Source organism: Phyllostomus discolor, chromosome 12 (assembly GCF_004126475.2).
Source record: "Phyllostomus discolor isolate MPI-MPIP mPhyDis1 chromosome 12, mPhyDis1.pri.v3, whole genome shotgun sequence".
Lineage (NCBI taxonomy): Eukaryota > Metazoa > Chordata > Mammalia > Chiroptera > Phyllostomidae > Phyllostomus > Phyllostomus discolor.
In genome coordinates, this window is record NC_040914.2 from 25,193,069 (window position 1) to 25,210,149 (window position 17,081).

General features: G+C 48.1%; 1 long non-coding RNA gene across 1 annotated transcript; it reads left to right on the forward strand.

The window, feature by feature from the left end:
* The first annotated feature begins 3,663 nt into the window (after positions 1-3,663).
* LOC118497629 lies at positions 3,664-13,828 on the forward strand. The gene is made up of 3 exons (XR_004900166.1): positions 3,664-3,779; positions 4,933-4,983; positions 13,797-13,828. It is a non-coding gene; the product is annotated as an uncharacterized LOC118497629 (long non-coding RNA).
* The last annotated feature ends 3,253 nt before the right edge of the window (positions 13,829-17,081 follow it).

Consider the following 17,081-nt stretch of genomic DNA (forward strand, 5'->3'; position numbering starts at 1 on the left):
TTGAGTCTTCAAAACAAATTCGGTGAAGCTGAGCATAGCCTCTCATAACAAAATCAGCTGGTACACTGATACAGATGGGTTCCTAGAACACTCACCTAGCAGGGGAAGCCTATACTACAAGAGGCCCACTCTCCAGAAGACAATTCCTGTTTTTTGGTGGTCCCTATCACACTATAATTCCTCTGTAATTAAAACAATTTGATGTGGACATAATAGGTAAGTACAATGTAATATAAAGTTCAGATGTATGTTCAAGTATGGAAATTTCATGTGTTATTGGATGAAATCAATATTAAATCACTGGACAAAGATGCACTTGGGGGAAAGAGGATGAAATTACAACCATACTTCTAAATGTAAGATAGGTAAATAAATGAGCAACAGAAGCCTGTAAAAGAAACATGAGTTTTAAAACATAATTCAGTTATGTTTCCATTATATTTCAATAAAGCTGAAAACAAAAGTTTACATTAAAAATAGTATGTAATTAAAAATCCAGATGCAGCAGCAGCAAAAAAAAAAAAAAAGATTAGAAATTGGACTTAATCGAAGTAAAAGAAAATATATCTGTGCATGGCAGAACAATAAGAAAAATCAAAACACAAGTTTTTAAAAAACTAGTATAGCTCTACCTGGTGGCTCAATGGACTGAGTGCTGACCTGCAAACCAAAGGGTCACCAGTTTGATTGCCAGTCAGGGCACATGCCTGGGTTGCAAGTCAGGTCCCCAGTAGGGGGCGGGTAAGAGGCAACCACATCCTGATGTTTCTCTCCCTCTCTTTCTCCCTTCCTTCCCCTCTAAAAATAAATAAATGAAGTCTTTAAAATTGAGTTTTGTATATTCTTAGTGTTTTCTCAGAAACCTTAGTCCCTTCAGTGACTTTGTAGACAGTCTTTCACACCAATATGTGGCATTCTGTGGGTATCTCTTTGGTGCCCATTCCCATGGAACACTCACCTCCCTCACACCCAGTTGCCCATGGAGAGTTTTTCCCAAGGCTCTCCTGATATTCACATGTGAAAGGGCTAAAGCGCCTGCCCCATTGTGTGCACTCACTAAACTTAGCATCTACTTGTGAGGTGCCTGGCAGGGATGGCTCCAAGGTGAGCCTCACAATCACACCTGGACAGACACCCATGTCAGACTAGACTGGATGGAGTCGGCTTCACACACACACAGGGCACGTGGCTCAGTGTTGACCATGGCCTGTCAGTGGCCAGAGATATTCCAGGGTCCTAATTGTAGAAAGGGAGAAACAGTGCTTCCAACACTCTTCTCATTCCAAATCCCCTCCCTGCATGTGAGGACTCCCATGACCCCTTGCTTGTCCCAGGCAGTGGAAACTACTCAGCTCTGGTCTGTTTTATTTGTTGTTGATGCCTCTGATATTGGGAACTTTTGCTTCTCTTTTTCTGCAGTGTGTGTGGTGTGTATTTCAGAAATTAGGAGCAGATGGGGACTCCCAAGGGGACATATCCATTGTCCACCTTGACTGTGGAGTCACAAACATTGATGTTCTCACGTCTCAGCCCACACATCTCCATCAGATCTGGAATCCAACGAGGACTGATCCTTCCCAGGTCCCAGGCACAACCACTGTGCATCCACTCTGAGGAGTGGAGTTCATGACAACATGTTGCCTGTGAGGAAACTGAGGCTCCGAGATTCAATGTTATTGTGGGATATCAAAAGGGCAGTGGATGATGGAGGAGCATATAAACAAGAATGAGCTTTGTCTCCAAAATTAGAACACTAACTCACTCATTGTCCCCAAAAGCAGAAGAACAGAGGGTAGGACCACAAGATGAGGGGGCAGCTCTGGTCAAGAGAGAAGGGCTCTGAGGAGGCAGGAATGAGTCAGCCTTGTTCCCTGGAAGGTGTGGGTGGACACTCTGGCTAAGAAAAATGAGAAATTTATCAGGTGGCTGTGATAGAAAACCCACACCCCGGGGCGGGGGAAGGGGCGTGTGTCCTTCCCTATTTCCCTGTATTGGTCCTTTGTGCTCATTGTCACAGTGACTCTCGCCTGAACTGCAGTGAGACAGAGACCATATCTCTGCTGATCTGATCTCTGCAGCACAGGGACCCCCGTCTTCCTGAAGCATCTCCAGGGCCTGGGTGATCAAGGTCCCCACAGGGAGGCGCTGATGGCTGGGCAGAGGGTGAAGGGGACCCCTTCAGGGAGGCTTCTAACCTGTAAGGACATGCCCTAGGTCACCTCAGATGCAAAGGGCATCTCAGGATCCCCCAAATCAGTTCGCTGCTTGATCCTGGAAACAACAACCAGGTTTCTGGTGTGGCACTGTTCCTCAGCTCGAGGTACTGCTGAGGTGACATCACCAAGACAAGTAGGGACAGCCTCCCACTGGCCACACCCAGTCTGTCTCTCTGTTCTGCAGACTCTGTGGTCTCTTCCTTCTGAACCACCAGACCAGAGAGGAGACACAATGCCCCCTACCCTGACAGCCCTGTTCTGCCTCGGTGAGATGTGAATGGAGGAGGGGAAGCCCTGCTCTGTCAGGACCCCAGGACTCAGGGGGCTCCTGGAAAGGAAGGTTTGCTCAGGATTAAGGGCAAATGTCTCACAGGGACTCTCTTGCAGGGCTGAGCATGGGCCTGAGGACCCCAGTGCAGGCAGGTGAGTCTGTCCCCAGAACTACGAGGTTTTACTTTCTCATTGACAAGTGGGCGCAGCCTGACCATCTAAAAAAGGAGAAGATCACACACTTTGCTGGGTGGCTCAGTGGTTGAATGTTGTTCAGCAAAGTGAAGGATTGTGGGCTCAATTCCTGGTCAGGAACTACTGCAGGAGAGCAACCTGACGTTTCTCATATCGATGTTTCCCTCTCTTGAGTTTGCTCTCTCCCTCTGTTCCTCTCTCTCTAAAAGCAAAGAAAAAGGTGTTTATAAAACAAACAAAAAAAAAAACAGAAAATCAGATCTGGGATGATAGATGGGGGACATCTGGGAGGGTCCTGAGGCTGTGATCTGGGGACTTGGGATGAATATGTTATGACCCAGCCTCTGATTCTTTCTAGAGACCCACCTCCAAACCCACTCCCTGGGCTGAGCCAGGTTCTGTGATTCTCAGGGGTAGCCATGTGACCCTCTGGCATCAGGGGACCCTTCAGGCCCAGGAGTTCCACTTGGATAAAGAAGGAAGGCCAGCACCCTGGGACACACAGAAGATACTGGATCCCGGGAACAAGGCCAAGTTCTCCATCACACAGATGATGTGACAGAGCCACATGCAGGGAGATATCAGTGTCATTATCTCAGCCAAGGTGTCTTGTCAGAGAACAGTGACCCTCTGGAGCTGGTGGTGACAGGTGACAGGACACTCATGGGTCCCAGCCTCAGGCTCTGCCCTCAGGAAGGGGGATGCTCTCCGGGTGTATCCCATTCACAGCCCAGCCCTGGGGGTTGTAGGGAGGTGTGAGCCCCATTTAACACACTACCTCCTTCTCTCCTAGGATTCTCCTACTAAAAACCCAGCCTCTCTGCCTTGCCCAGCCCTGCGGTGGCCTTAGGAGGGAATGTGACCCTCCAGTATGGCTCATGGGAGGGATTTAACAGGTTCATTCTGACTAAGGAAGGAGAAGACAGGCTCTCCTGCACCCTGGACTCACACGACACCTGAATTTGAACTTTCAGGTCCAGTTTCCTGTGGGCCCCGTGACCCCCAGCCACAGGTGGACATTCAGATGTTACAGCTGTTACAGGCAAATCCCCTGGGTGTGGTCACAGCCCAGTGAACCCTTGCAGCTCCTGGTCTCAGGTGAGGTGCCCGGACCCTATACTTTCTGTGTTCACTTAGCTCAGGGTCCTGACCCTAGGAAAATTGGGGACAGAAATAAATGAGGAGTGCAGGAGGCTCCACAGAGGGGCATCCACCCCTGAGTCCTCTTTTCTGAATCTCAGCAGAGAGAAAGGGCAGGAGGGTGGAGTGATATGTGTGAGGTGAGCAAAAAGGTGATTAGACTGAGCAGAGGACAGATCCCCTCCCCCACTTACCCCCTGCATCTTCATCTCAGAGTCTGAGCCCCTGGGGTCCCAGCCCCCACTGGACCCTCTTCCATACAGACCAGCTTCCTCCTTGGGAGCCCACCTCTGCAGATCCCATGGCTCACCTGAGCCTCCAGCACTCAGTACTCACCTGAGAGTGAAGAGGGGCTGTGCCAGGCTCAGGAGGAGCTGGGGGCTCCCGCTTACACTGAGGACTCCCCTGTCTGCTTCATGGTTCTGGGTGCTCTTGTCTCTTCCTGCTCCTTTCTGAGAACTCTTAGGCAATACTTGCATGTATAAATTTGAGTGATAAACATTTCTGCCTTATGAAAGGCAATTCTGCTCCTATTTAACTACAATTGTGTTAAATTTTCCCATTTATTATGAAAGTGACCATTTATTATTACGATGTTTTTAAAACATGAGTTAAAAGGTGTGTTTTCTACTTCAGATGCATTTTGACGTTTTATTCATAAAATTACCTATACTCAGAGCTCAAGAATTGTTCGAGAACCCCGTTTATGTCTGTGTATAGATGAGACTAACCCATGGACCATGAGTGCTCAGCTGCTGAACAAATATACACTCTCATCCCCAGAAGAGTGAGCTTGGATGGTTCAGTCTCCCACACAGAGTGGGGGAATTGGAAGAACATACTCTGTTCTGTCATGAGAGACCACATTCTCACCAAACCTGAATTCATGGCGCAAAGACAACCTATGTCCCAAAGGGCCTCAGGAGCAAAGTCTGCACTCAGAAGTCCCCAGGAGACTGACAGGGCCCATGACAGCAGACACGACCCTCACAACAGAGAAAGGGTTCACAAAGGGGCTGGGAGCAGTCACATAATAAGGAACAGGAGGGTTTTGAGAACAATTGGCTTTAGTGGCATCAACTCCTCATGCGCCCATTTTATGGTTTTCAAGGAACAGCCAACACCATCAGCCCATCACACAACAGCTCAGACAACACGAGTGGTGAGTAGAAGAATCCTCATTTCTGGAACTGGATGCAGAGGGTCCCATCTCTCAGGGGAAGACAGGTGGGCTGGGTGAGCATCCAGGATCTGGGGGTGACTTTATCTGCTGTGACCTCTGTGACCTCTTGTTCACATTTTCTAGACTCCCACCCCAAGACTACACAGTGGGGAATCTCATCCACATGGGTGTGGTGCTGGTCCTGGTGGTCCTCGGGGTGCTGCTGTTTCAGGCTCGAGACAGAGAGAGAATGGCCCGGGCTGGCTCCAGGACCTGAACATAGAGGTGAAGGAGTACCATTCAGAGTAAGAGCCTTGGAAATGAAGTCATGTGCCCGGAAAGTTCTGGAAAATAATCTGGGGCATTCCAAGTGACATGTCTGTAGCTCATTGCACATGGAGGACTCATTGGTCAGATGCAGGGGGACAAGGTCTGGACACATCAGCCATTAAATTCAGCCCATCCTTTCCTGACTATTGTTGAGTCATGTGTCTGGTTCCTACCTTTTTCCATTTCAATTAAATTAGCATTGGTCCCACGTGGCATGGTCACGTCCACATCTCCCTGCACTTTCAGAAAACTTTCTCTTCTTTATTTCTGATTACAGTTGCCTTGATGTTCGTATGGAATGCCCATACACTCAGTTCACACCATGCAATCTATTTTAATAAATCCATGAGCTGGCATCACACACATTCAGCCCACAAGAGATTAATCCCCAGTGATGCCCAAGTGCCCTCTCTGGACCCCACATGCCTTCACCTTTCCTCAGATGGCACCTGTGGACTTTCTTCAGGAACCTCCTCACTTGGAATCAAGGCAATACCAGAGGACATTTCTTCATTGCTTATTTAGAGAGAGAGGAAGGGAGAAAGAAACATTGATTGGTTGAATCCCCTACATGCCTGGACAGAGGATTGAACTTGCAATCTCGGCATGTGCCCTGACTGGAAATCAAAACCACAAAGTTTTGGTTATGGGACAACGCTCCAACAAACAGAGCAACATCAGCCAGGGGGAAATCAAGATGTGTTTGTTTGAAGGGATCACCTGGGTTACACTGCCCAGGAAAACGCAGTGTAAAAAACACAGTGCAGTGTATAAATGATGTATTAGAGAATTGCACACTTGAAACCTATATGGTTCTATTACAGATGTCACCCCAATGAATTCCTCTTAATAAAACCTGGCTCTTGGCATTTTCCCATTTCTGGTATCTATGTTTCCTTTGTGGCCAACTTGGAGGTGCCCCTGTGAGGTCTTGATGCAGAGTCGGGAAGTGACTCACAAACTGACTTTCACAGACAGTACAAGTCAGTGTGGGACACCAGTTACACCAGTCGATAGCACAGAGTGCACCTAAGCTTCCTGCCCTTTTATGTGTAAGGATCATTTCTACTTCAATGTACAAACAGTTGTGGGGCTTCTGTTCAGCTAGAAACGTTGTAACTTATTTTCCACAAAAGTACAGGACCACAGTCTCAATGCATCTAGATGAGATGCCAAGGGGAAAATCCTACTATCCCTTGGGGGAGAAAAGAGTGAGCTGATAGCATTCTAGTGCATCACTTGTGGGAGTGCCAGTTATAGTCACCAATTGAGCAAATACATTCCACTTACCCAGTTAGATACACAGCTCTACCTTTAAGTACCTGCCTTAGACAAAATGTTTACCTGTGCCCCATTCACTAGGACATTGATTGGGGTTTTGGTGCTAGTGGTTTGAGAGATTTCAGGAAAGTCTGAAGTGTGAGGCAAGAGAGGCCATTCAAATGGAAAAGCCACTGGAACCAACTTGGGCGAGATTGCAAGTTGGGTGGGGTGGGGTGATGTGGTTGATAAAAGTGTCTGTGGTTTTTGTTTTGTTTTGTTCTTTTGTGACTTGTTTATTTCCCTTTTCTTTCAGATACACCCATGTAGTTTGTGACACCATTTCTTTCTTTATAAATGAGTTTTATTTTTCAATGCAGTTGACATGTCAAATATTATGTAAATTTGTGGATCACATGATAGAGATTAAGCATTTTTCTTTCAACTTTGTTTTTGCCCAATTCCTTTGCTGTTTCATCTCACTTTCTCCAGTTTGGTGTCTTTGTTCTTCTAACTGAATTACATCACTTTCCATTCCTTTCAACAAGTGTGAACATAGGACAGTATCTAAAAACTTGCTGCTCTAGAAAGGCCTTATTTCAGTCTCACTTTCTTTATCAAGGAACTAGGAAACACTTTACAATTTCAGTGAAAATGTGTGATTCAACTCCTCAGAAAGAAACATGTCTCCTGTGGTTAAGTCTCTCTCCCCAGAAGAGAGACTCTCTCTCTGTTCTCTCTCCTGGAGACTCAGCCTCACTGGGTGGGGTTGGGAGGAGACACAGGCTCCCATTTAGGGACTGGCCTGGCTGACATGGTCACCTTGTCCCTTAAAGCTAATGGGGCTCAGTGCACAATCTTCACTAACAATCAGCTTCTGGAAGGGGTGTCCCCACTGTCTCCTGGTGTCCTCTTTGCTAAGAGGAGTCTGGTCCCAGCAAGCTTGTCACTATGGTGATGTGCACTTCCTCTAGGAAGCAATTCAGGATCCCAGGCCATTAGAGTTGAAACTGACATAAAAAAAATTAACTGATTAAAATTTTTCACTTTTATTTACTTGATTTTGTCATTTTAACTTTTTAAATTGCTTTTCAAGTACAGTTTTCTCCATACCCCCCACAACTGTTATAGATTTGAGAGAGAAAGAGACCTAGACTTGTTCTACTCATTGAGCATTCATCAGTTGCATCTTGTGTGTGCCCTGACTAGGAATAGAGCCCACAACCTTGACATACTGGGAGGATGCTCTAACCAACTGAGCTACCATCTAGGACTAAAATTAACAATTTTAAAGTGTACAATTCAGTGTAGAATATGTCTTTGTGTTTTTATTTAACCTCCAGTTTCTTCATTTACCACAGAAGGTCAAGTCACAGATGTCATTTTTGCATACATGATCCCTCTCACTAGCTGCTCTTTCCACATCTCTGTAAAATGTTTGAATATCCATCTCTGGAGCTATTACTAAATAGCATGTTGACTTTTTCCCTTCTGACATAATCAATATGATATTGGCCCATCTAATCTCTGGTACCCACATTCCCGAGTTCAGGTCTCCCTATGATGTATTCTAGACATGTCCTCACTATCATACTCCACTTTCATAATTGGACCTCCAACTCTGTCTTATCTGTAATGGGAATGATTGTTTTAATGTGTCCATCTATTTGGTTTTTATCTGTAAGGTTTCTAAGTCATTATATTCTTCTGTAAAACAACTGACATTCCTGACTCAAATAATTAAACCCTCCCCTTTTTTTTAGATATTTACATGTGATCATCTTCCATTGCTCTCATATTTCTTACTGACTCTCTTTCATTGCCTGTGATAGCCCCCAGTATCAGTAGATGGTGTCCATAGATTTGTGTTTCATCACTGAGATTTCTCTACTGTCCACTCTTGTAGGAATCTCTCCCCTCACGCACCTGCTCTCCCTTAGTTTCTCAGGGGCTGTCCTGGGCGTCAGGCTGACCAGGGGCTGTGACAGCTTCCCTTGCCCCATGCCATGAACTTTCTCAGACTCAGCACCTACTCAGTATTCTGCCCACCAGGGAGGTCCAACGGGGGCTTCTCACACATACACAGGGCAGACACCCATGACTTACATATTGGACTCAGTCTGTTTCAGGACACACAGGGGAGACTGCTCACTGCTGACCATGAACTTGTGTGATTGCTCAGAGACATCCCAGAGCCTGCACACAAACACGGGGCAGGAACCACACTTTTAGCCTTCACCTGCTCCCTGACTCCCTTCCTGTGAGGTCCTGGGGTCCCTCTCTGTCCACTTAGGAGGGGAATTTCCTCCCTATGACTCATGGATGGTCCCAGTCACTTGGGCCATCAGATTCAGTCTCTGTTCTTGACTGTGGTTCCCTCTCCATTTGTGGATCTTTCATCTCTCTCTCCTAGACATGTCTGTACCTACACAATGTAGAGCCATTGTGAGTAGTTGTGCTTGGAATCCAGAGTAGACATGGCCTCAAGTGGGTGCTACAATCCTGCCCTTGACCCTGGATACCTTGAACCTCTCATGTCCCAGACCACTCACATCTTCATCTGGTCTGGAAATGGATGTCTCCCTCCCATGAACCAGCACCACTGGCCCACAGACACTGTGGGGACTGGGGTTTGTGACAACAGGATCCAGATGAGGAGACTGAGGCAGAGACAGAACTTTACCTTTCAAGGACACATGGACATTGGATGATGAGTATTTAAGTAAATGTCTGCTTTAAGGAAAAATCAGGACTGTAACCCAAATCAATATCCTGTGATGTTTGAAAGCAGGACCACAGCATGAGGAGGGGGTTTGAACCAGGAAATAAGGGGCACTGAGGGGGCAGAGACCACTCAGAGGCTTGTCCCCAGGAAGGTGGGGGGACACTGTTGCTAAGAAAAATGAGAACTCAGTGAGGATGTCTGTGGTAGAAAGAAAGCCTCACTCTGGGACTAGGGAAGGGGTGTGTTTCCTTCCCCTGTTCCTCTGTATCTGTCCTTTGTGGTCATTGTCACAATGACACTCGCCTGAACTGCACAGTGAGGAGGAGACTGTGTCTGATGAGCTGAGCTCTGCAGGCACAGGGACCCCCGTCTTCCTGAAATGTCTCCAGGGCCTGGGTGCCCACTGTCCATAGAAAGGACCTACAAGGAGTTACTGAAAGCCGGCAGAAGGTGAAGGGGCCCCTTGGGGGAGGCTCTGACCTGGAAGGATGTGTCCTGGATCACCTCACCTGCAAGGGGCATCTCAGGAGGCTCCAGTTTTATTTTTTCCTCCAACATAAGAATGAGAGGTGGACTTCTGGGAAAACAAGACCCCTTCCTGAGGGGCTGCTGACATGGCAACTCCAGAACAGGTATGGCCAACCTCCCAGTGACCATGCCCTATGTGTCTATCACCCTCAGGACACCCTGGTCTCTCCCTTCTACAGGACTGCATTCAGAGAGGAGACACCATGGCCCCCAGCCTCATGGCCCTGCTCTGCCTTGGTGAGATGTGAGGGGGAGGAAAGGAATCCCTGCTCTTTCAGGACCCCAGGACTCAGGTGTCTCCTGGGGAGGAGGGTTCTGCTCAGGATTCAGGGCAAATTTCTCACAGGCACTCTCTTCCAGGGCTGAGCATGGGCTTGAAAACCACAGTACAGGCAGGTAAGTCTGTCCCTGGGGTCCCAGGACCCTCTCCACATAAAGAACAAGGGGCTTCTCCATCAGGTAGCTTCAGGTGGAGAACAAAAGTTCTGGGTCATGGATGGGACATATCAGATAAGGTCCTGGGGCTGCGATCTGGACACAGGGGGTGGAAATGATTTGTGACTCAGGTTCTGATTCCTTCCAGGGACTCTTCCCAAACCCACCCACTGGGCTGAGCCAGGTGCTGTGAACCCTCAGTTGAGCCCCGTGACTATCTGGTATCAGAGGACCCTGCAGGCCCAGGAGTTCTGTCTGGATAAAGAGGGCAGGCCGGCACCCTGGAACAGACAGATCCCACCAGATCCCAGGAACAAGACCAAGTTCCCCATCGCACGCATGACAGAGCACACTGCAGGGACATACCAGTGTTACTATCTCAGCCAAGGTGTCTGGTCAGAGCGCAGTGACCCCCTGGAGCTGGTGGTGACAGGTGACAGGACACTCAGGGGTCTCAAACTCAGGCTATGCCCTTGGGAAGAGGGATACTCTCAGGGAGTCTCCCCCTCACAGCCCAGCCCTGGGGGAGGTGAGGGAGGTGTGAGCCACATTTAACATGCTGCCTCCTTCTCTCCTAGGATTCTACTATAGCAAACTCAGGGTCTCAGCCCTGCCCAGCCCTGTTGTGACCTCAGGAGGGAATGTGACCCTCCAGTGTGGCTCACTGGAGGGATTTCACAGGATCACTCTGACTACAGAAGAAGACAGGCTCTCCTGGACCCTAGAATCACAGCAAGACCCAGGTGGGCAGGTCCAGGCCCTGTTCCCTGTGGGTCCTATGACCCTCAGTGACAGGTGGACTTTCAGATGCTATGGATATTACAGGAACAGACCCCAGGTGTGGTCACAGCCCATTGATACCCTGCAGCTCCTTGTCACAGGTAAAAAAAAATTATTTTGCCTCTTGCATGGATTGAGTCTGTAGACATGTTACTCAGGTCTTTGCAGGGAGGGGAGCCCCGTGTGAGAGGTGGGGTCAGGGCAGCAAGGGCTCTGGGGTAAGAGACACACACAGAGAGAGATAGGGGGACCTGGGGGCCAGGCTAGGAGGAGGGTTCATGGGAGGAGCAGCCCTCACACTCCTGTCTGGTCCCTGCAGGTGGCTCAGGGAAGCCTTCCCTCCTGACCCAGCAGGGCCCCATTGTAGCCTCTGGACAAAGCCTGACCCTCCAGTGTCTCTCTGACCTCAGCTATGACAAATTCGCTCTCTCCAAGGATGGGAGACAGGACCTCCCCCAGAGCTCTGTCCTGCAGCCTCAGGCTGGGCTCTCTCAGGCCAGCTTCCCCCTGAGCACTGTGAGTAGTACCTATGGGGCCAGTATAGGTGCTATGGTAGACACAACCTCTCCTCTGAGTAGTCAGCCCCCAGTGACCCCCTGGACATCCTGGTGGCAGGTGAGGAGCCAGTGGGTTCAGTCAGGGACCCAGAGTCTTCTCAGGCCCTGCTGGGGGTCTCAGGTGGTGATGGTCAGAAGAGGGGGCATGGGGTCTGTCCCCAGGGAGGGAAGGAAACAGAGACAAGGGATGGGAAGGCGGGCAGAGATGCAGAGAAAACAGAGACAGACAGAGAGGAGGGTCCTCAGAAAGGGACCTGGTAACACTCAGGTCAGAACTAGGTGGTAGTAGGCACTCACCCACCACCCTCTCTATAGGACGGCTCCATGACCGACCCTTGCTCACTGTACAGCCAGGTCCCACAGTGGTCTCAGGAGAGAAGGTGACCCTGCTGTGTCAGTCACAGAGCCTGAGGGACACTTTCCTTCTGTCTGAGGAGGGGACAGGCCATCCACCCCTGCATCTCAGATCACAGTCCTGAGCTCAGCAGCACCAAGCAGAGTTCTCCATGGGTCCTGTGACCTCTGCCCATGGGGGGACCTACAGGTGCTACAGCGCAAACCACAGCAGCCCCTACCTGTTGTCACAGCCCAGTGATCCCCTGGAGCTCCTGGTCTCAGGTGAGGCCCTGACCCTGTCATTTCTCGGCTCACTTAGCTCAGGGCCCTGTCACTAGGAGATCTGGGGACAGAAATAAATGAGGAGTGCAGGAGGTTCCACAGAGAAGGTCCAGCCCCTGAGAGGTGGAAAGAGACAAGGCCTCCCACCTCGGAGCCCCCTGTTCTGAATCTCAGCAGAGAAAGAGCAGGAGGGTAGAGTGAGATGTGTGAGAAGGAGGAGAAAGGTGATCAGACTGAGCAGAGAGGACAGATCCCCTCCCCCACTCACCCCCTGCATCTTCATCTCAGAGTCTGAATCCCTGACCCACCCCATGACTGGGTCCTCTCCCTAAAAGAGAAACTTCCTCCCTGGATGTCCAGCTCTGCAGGCTCCTGGGCTCACTTGAGCCTCCAGCACTCAGTGCTCACCTGTCAGTGAGGAGGGGCTGTGCCAGGCTCAGGAGGAGCTGGGGGTTCCCACCTACACTGAGGGCTCCCCTGTCTGCTCCATGGTTCTGGTGCTCTCGTCTGTTCCTGCTCCTTTCTGAGAACTCTTAGGCAATACTTGCATGTATAAATTTGAGTTATACACATTTCTGCCTTCAGAAAGGAAATTCTGCTCCTATTTAACTGTGATTATGTTAAATTTGCCCATTTATTATGAAAATAACCATTTATTATTAAGAGTTTCTTTTGGAAATTCTTTTATTATTGTTCAATTACAGTCGTTTGCATTTACTCCCCTCCACTCCCCCCACCCCAACCATACCCACTTCCATCCTCTGCCTCCACCCCTCCTTGGAGTTCTCCATGTGCCCTTCATAGTTGTCCTGGAAACCCTCTCCCCTTCCCCCATTATCATCTCCCACCTCCCCTTATTAAGGGGTTTTTAAAAGCATGCTCTAAAAGGTTTACTTTTGACTTCAGATGCAGTTTGAAGTTTTAATCAGAGCTCAGATCTATACTCAGACCTCAAGAATTGTTCGAGTACCCCATATATGTCTGTGTGTATAGATGAGAACCACCCATGGACCCTGAGTCCTCAGCTGCTGAATAAACATATACTCTCAGCTCCAGAAGAGTTTGGATGGTTCAGTCTCCCACAGAGAGGGGGGCAAGATTAGAAGAATATCCTACGTTCTGTAATGAGAGACCACATTTCTCACCAAACTTTAATTCTTGGGGCAAAGCCAATCTATGTCCCAAAGGGCCTCAGGAGCAAAGTCTGCACTCAGAAGTCCCCAGGAGACTGACAGGGCCCATGACAACAGACAGGACCCTTGTAGGAGAGAGAGAGAGTTCACAAAGGTGCTGGGATCAGTCACATCATGAGGAATGGGAGAGTTTTGAGGGCAATTGGCTTGAATGGGATCATTTCCTCATGTGCCCACTTCTTTGTGGTTTTCAAGGAGCAGCTGACATCATCAGCCCATCACACAACAGCTCAGATAACAAGAGTGGTGAGTAGCAGAGTCCTCAGTAATGGGGATGGGGGCAGAGGGTCCCGTCTGTCAGAGGGAGACTGGTGAACTGGGTGGGCAATGGTGGTCCAGGGGGACTTGTCTGCTGAGACCTCTGACATCTTTGTCCACATTTCCTAGACTCCCACCCCCAGGACTACACAGTGGGGAATATTATCTGCATGGGCCTGGCTGGCTCATTGCTGGTGGTCCTTGGGGTGCTGCTGTCTCAAGCTCGGGACAGCAAGAGAATGGCCCAGGCTGCCACCAGGACCTGAACACAGAGGTAAAGGAGCATCTTTCAGAGTGAGAGAGCCTCAGAAATGAAGTCATGTGCCCAGAAGGTACTGGAAGAAAATTTGGGACATGCTGCATGACGTGTCTGCAGCTCACTGCAGGTGGAGGACTCATTGGTCATATGCAGGGGGACAAGGTCTGGACCCTTCTGCCATTATATTCAGTTCACACTTTCCCAACCACTGTTGAATCATGCGACTGCTTCCTACCCTTTCCCATTTCAGTTAAATTAGCATTGATCCCACATGGCATGGTCACATCCACAGCTCTCTGCACTTTCAGGGAATACATTTTCCTTTTTTTCTAGTTACATACACATTGATGTTTGTATGGAGTGCCCATTCACTCAGTGCACAGCCTGCAATTGGTTTTAATAAATCCATGAGCTGGCATCACACACATTCAGCCCACAAGAGATAAATCCCAAGTGATGCCCAAGTGTCCTCTCTGGACCCCACATGCCTTCACCTTTCCTCAGATGGCACCTGTGGACTTTCCCCAAGAACCTCCTCACTCGGAATCAAGGCTATTTTTCTATCCTCAGAAGCAAAGATATTTACATTGCTTTATTTGAGGAGAGGAAGGGAAAGAGAAACATCAATGGGAGAGAGGTACATTGATTGGATGTCTCCCATAGGTGCCTGGACAGGGGATTGAACTTGCAATCTAGGTATGTGCCCTGATCAGGGATCAAGACCACAAAGTTTTGGTTATGGGAAGATGTTCCATCCAACAGAGCCACACCAGCCTGGGGGAAATCAAGATGTTTTTGTGTGAAGGAATCACCTGGGTTACACTGCCCAGGAAAACGCAGTGTTAAAAACACAGTGCAATGTACAGATGATGTATTAGAGAATTGCACACTTGAAACCTATATGGTTCTATTACTCATGTCATCCCAATGAATTCCTCTTAATAAAACACTGGTTCTTGGCATTTTGCCATGTTCTGGTATGTATGATCTCTTTGTGGCCAACTTGGAGGTGCCCCTGTGAGGTCCTGATGCAGATATTGGAAGTGACTCACAAACTGACTTTCACAGACAGTACAAGCCAATGTGGGACACCAGTCACACCAGTCCATAGCCCCAGAGTACACTTAAGCTGTCTGCCCTTTTATGTGTAAGAATCATTTCTACTTCCATGTACAAACAGTTGTGGGACTTCTGCTCAGCTAGAAATGTTGTAACTGCTTTTCCACAAAAGTACAGGACCACAGTCTCAAGGCATCTAGATGAGATGCCAAGGGGAAAATCCTACTATCCCTTGGGGCAGAGAAGAGTGAGCTAATAGCATTCTAGTCTATCACTTGTAGAAGTGCCAGTTATAGTCACTAATTGAGCAGGTACATTAGACTTACCCAGTTAGAGACACACAGCTCTACATTTAAGTACCTGCCTTAGACAAAACATGTACATGAGCATCATTCACAAGGACATTGATTGGGGTTTCGGTGCTAGTGGTTTGAGAGATTTCAGGAAAGCCTGAGGAGTGAGGCAAGAGAGGCCAATGGTATGGAAAAGCCACTAGATACAGCTAGGGTGGGATTCTAAGTTGGGTGGGGAAGGAACTGCCTAGGACTCCAGAAGTCCTCTGACTCACTCAGCCACAGTACCTTCTGATTTTTACAGCCAAAAATTATGGACTTCTTTCCTTGGCTCTGGAACTCTGGGCTGCAGAGCCTGGTGTGGGGCTGGGTCCCTGGAGCCTCAGGAGGGACCTCTGCAGCTGACCTCACCCTCCTGACTTCTGTCTGCCACACGTGGGTGTGGGACCAGCCCTTTTTGTGTCTCCTAGTTTCCATGTGGCTTTTTCTTTACACCTTAGCTGGGGGACTTCTGTTCAGCTAGAGTGCAGGAAGTTCTAGATGATGCTTTTTCTGTAGTTTAGCTGTAATTCTAATGTGGTTGATAAAAGTGTGTGTGGTTTTTGTTTTGCTTTGTTGCTTCATGGCTTGTTTATTTCCCTTGTCCTTCAGATACATCCATGCAGCACATGATCTCCTTTCCTTCTTCTTTAAAGAAGTTTTATTTTTCAATACAGTTGACATCAAGTGTTATGGAAGTTTGTGGATCACATGATAGAGATTAAGCATTTTTCTTTCAATTTTCCTTCTGCCATTTTCCCTCTCTGTTGTATCTCACTTTCTCCAGTCTGTTTTCTTTGTTCTTCTAGCTGAATTACATCACTTTCTATTCCTTTCAACAAGTGTGAACACAGGGTGATAAATGAAAACGTACTGCTCTGGAAAGGCTTTATTTCAGTCTCACTTTCTTTATCAAGGAACTAGGAAACACTTTACAATTTCAATTAAAGTGTGTTATTCAACTCCTCAGAGAGAAAAACGTCCTCTGTGGTTAAGGTTCTCTCCCTGGAAATCTGTTCTCTCTCCTGGAGACTCAGCCTCACTGGGTGGGGTTGGGAGGAGACACAGGTTCCCACTTAGGAATTGGCCCAGCTGACATGTTCAACTTATCCCTTAAAGCTGATGGGGCTCAATGCACAATCTTCACTAACAATCGGCTCCTGGAAGGTGTGTCTCCACTGTCTCCTGGTGTCCTCTTTGCTATGAGGAAGCCATGTCCCAGTGAGCTTGTACCTATGGTGATGTGCAATTCCTCTAGGAAGTAATTCAGGACTCCAGGCTATTTGTGTTGAAACTGACAGAAAACAGTTAACCGCTTAAAATATTTTTCACTCCTATTTACTGGATTTTATCATTTTAACTTTTGTAATTGTTGGTCAAGTACAGTATCCTCCATTCCCGCCCCCTACACTATACCACTATTATACATTTGAGAGAGACAGAGAGTAAGAGGGAGAGAGAGAAAGAGAGAGAGAGAGAGAGGGGGAGAGAGAGGAACATATACTCGTTGTTCTACTCATTGAGCATTCATCAGTTGCTTCTTGTGTGTGCTCTAACTGGGAATTGAGCCCACAACCTTGGCATACTGGGACGATGCTCTAAGCAACTGACCTACCAGCGAGGAACTAAAATTTGCCTTTTAAAGTACACAGTGCAGTGTAGAATATGTCTTTGTGTTTTAATTTAACCTCCAATTTCTTCATTTACCACAAATGAAGAAAGACACAGATTTTATTTTTGCATACATGCCCCCTCTCACCAGCT